This window comes from Neofelis nebulosa, chromosome 4, assembly GCF_028018385.1.
Source record: "Neofelis nebulosa isolate mNeoNeb1 chromosome 4, mNeoNeb1.pri, whole genome shotgun sequence".
Classification (NCBI taxonomy): Eukaryota; Metazoa; Chordata; class Mammalia; order Carnivora; family Felidae; genus Neofelis; species Neofelis nebulosa.
Window position 1 is genome coordinate 112,926,485 of NC_080785.1, and position 3,290 is coordinate 112,929,774.

Consider the following 3,290-nt stretch of genomic DNA (forward strand, 5'->3'; position numbering starts at 1 on the left):
CCCCCACGTCTGTGGCTGGCTCCCTGGGAACCGTACTGAGGCGATGGCTGCAGCAGGACGTGAGGTTCAGAATCGCTGCAGGGGACAGAATCCCGAAGCACACAGCCCACATGGGGGAGGGCTGGGATGGTCCGGGCTCCGTCCAGGGCCGAGGTGGGCGGGCAGAGCCGTCCTCGCCACACCCCCGGGCTGGCCCGCATGAAGGCACACCACGGATGTCCAGGAGGCGCGAGTGGGAGCCCAGCCTGCCATCCGGGCTGGGCCTTTTCTTTCCGGGGCGGGGAACTGAGGGCAGCGACGGGGGACAGCCGTCTCTGAGACTGTGTGTGTGGGAGGGGGTTCCCCATGCTCCGGAGGGCTCCTAGGAGTAGCTGGGAGTGAGTGTCAGGACCAAGCAAGGGGGTGACCCGGTCGGTCAGTGCGTGGCCTGCTTTAGGAAGGTGTGTGGAGCTGGGTGTGGAGACGGGAGGCAGGAGCCAGGCCAGGCAGAGGCTGGGCAGAGACTGGCTGGGGTGGGGAGTGGCCGTGTGGGGAAAGGGACAGAGGACGAGGAGAGGGGATGTGACTCGGGTGAGGGCACCCTGCGTCCTGGCTTCCCCAAGGAGGGGTGGCGCGGTCCCTCCTCAGTTGAGCCCCTGGCTGAATGTGTGGTCGGGGTTGGGGCTTTGGGGGCCCCCGGCGGGGGCGGCCAGGGCCAGACTCCACTCTGGGACCTAGGACCCAGCCCCAGCCTGGTCTGGGACAGGGGCTCAGGAGCCAACTTGGGACTTTGAGTGAGTCCCTCTAAGCCCCTGGCCTCACTCTCCCTGTTTTCAAGCCCAAGACGTTGTCCCAGGGTCTGGCAGTCCCATGGTGCGGGCAGAGGCAAGAGAGGGCCGTCAGCACAGCCTCTGGGGGCCACGTGGTGGCCCAGCTCAGACCACCCAGTTAGGGGTTTTTCTTCCAAGGGCCACATGCAGGCTTGGGGCCGCCCTGCATTCAAGGACACCAGGAAATTCAAACAACAGGTATCTCTCCCTGGAAAAGGTCACAGAAGAGACTGCAGTGTGGCCCCTCTGGAATGCCCAGGGCTCCAGGCCGGCCTCTTGTCATTCAGTTCGTGGAATTCACAGGTTTCGAACCTCTGGGACAGTCAGAAACAGGCGTCGCTGCTCCTGTCCTTCAGTTTCCAAAGTCCCTCCCAGCTGGGATGTCCTGGTGGCTTCCCAGGATGCAGGCAGGACAGGAATTTGTGTCCCACGTCTGAGGAAACTGAGGCTGGGTAGAGAAGCACGTAGCACAGGTGTTACTGGCTGAGACGGACCCAACCCCAGATTTCTTCCTATCCTGAAGGCCCTGGCTACTTGTCTGCCAGGGGCCCCAAGGGGGAAGATCTGTGCATGTCTCCCACTCTAGGCCTGTAACAGCAGAGGAACTGGCTTGGCATGTGTGACCATTGGTGGGGATGTGATTCCCTTGGCCCAGTTCATTGCTCAGAGGCAAAGGAACCAGTCTCAGGAACCTTGATTTTGTTGACAAAATCTGTTTCATGGTTTAGCTTTGTCTTTGCCCAACATTTCCAGAGAGGCGATTTTTCATGGATACATTTCCATAGACCTCCTTCCTTGCTTATTCCTTGTTTTCCTGAGCAAAATGTCAATATTCCTCTTGTTTTGCTTTAAGATTCGACACACCAGCCCCACCCAGGCCTCAGACCGCCCTCCTTTTCCTGCATCACCCCCCCACCTCCCTGCACTCTGCCCCCTGACCCTTGTGCTCCTGCTCTTGAGCAATTTATAAACAAGGAGGAGATTAAAATCTTTCTCCTCTGGCCCTGGATACCTTGGGCTGCTATGAGAGGGCCAGGCCTGTCACAGAAAAGCAAAGGTGCTGGTTTTGATGCTGCACAGACTGCCCCGTTCCCATCCCCACCCCATCCTCTACTACTGTCCTCCTCCCAAAGCCCCAAGAGAGGATGGAGTAGGGGTGTGTCATCCTCTGCTCACAGGAACTGCGAAGTGGTGACAGCAGGAACCCATCTGGGTACATCAGGCCTTCCCTCACTTCCCTCACTGGGCAGGCACCACTTAACTAATGAGCAGAGACAGGCCCCCTGGGAGATTTGTGGCAGCAGCCTGCCCCTTCAGGCATTTTCATATCATGTCCGTCTCCTTCATTTCTCCCCACCTCCCCCTGAAAGTAAAAGTGTGGCGGGAAGGTCTCCTGCAGGACTGAGCAGGGCAGAGTTCCTGCACAGGGTATTTTGCAAGCTTCAGAGCCTGGGTTTCCGTCTAAGCATGGTGAGGAGTGGTGAGCTCAGGGCTGATCCCACCAGTCCTTCCGGCAGGACCCTGGAGGATTCTGTGAAAACTGGAAGGTTGGAGGGTCTGGGAAACAGGGGAGGGGCTTCCTGGCAGGGGAACAGATGATTATGGAGGGGTGGACCTTGAAGGTGTGGGTGTTCCAGAGGGTCTGGGCTCATCACTGACATTTGAGCAGGGGGAGTGACCTCATAAGAGCCCTTCCAGCAAGCCTATTTGGTGGTGGGGGACTGTGGGGACTAGAAGCTGGCAGGGGAGAAAGCCAGGGCAGTGCTGGGTGGGGCACTGAGCTGGGTGTGGGGGTAGCAGAGGGGGTGGGAGGGCAGCATGGAGTTGGTAGAGAGGTTGGCATAGGGGTGCTGAGACCCAATTGCTCCCTTATTTCTAGGCAAAGCCTCAAGCGTGAAATGGGTACCATCAACGGAAGCAAGGGAGGCCTGGGGGTCATTTGACCAGTGTTTATAACATTTTGGGGTTTGGGGAGGGGGGGAAAGAGTGGGATGGCTGCCATTTTTTTGGCCACCAGGTGGGTTGAGGGCTGCCCCTGCGAGGGAGCCTTCCCAGTCCTCAGCCATCACCAGCCCAGTCCTTGCTGCTCTGTTATATTCTAATAATGTGCACCAAGCACTCTTTACTAACACAGGGTATCACGGTTGGTGTCTGGTCTTCTTTGTGGTGTTTTCTCGCCTTCGTGTATGTTGGGGACACATTTTTAGCACTAGCCTGGGCACTGACAAGTAAAACTCAAGATGGTATTGTTAGAGGCTGTATATTTTACCAAAGGTGACAGTGGAAAGAAAGATAAAGATGAAAAAGGAACGGAGGGAGGAACTAAGGAAGAGGGAAGATGGCATTTGTCTCTCTAACCACTGGGAGGAGTTCTGATCCACGCTGTGTGGGGGTTACAGTGCATGCTTCAGCATGTCAGCTAGGCTGGTGCCCCCCCCATGTGGCAACGGCAAAGTTAAAACTCCGCATTCCCCCCCCCCC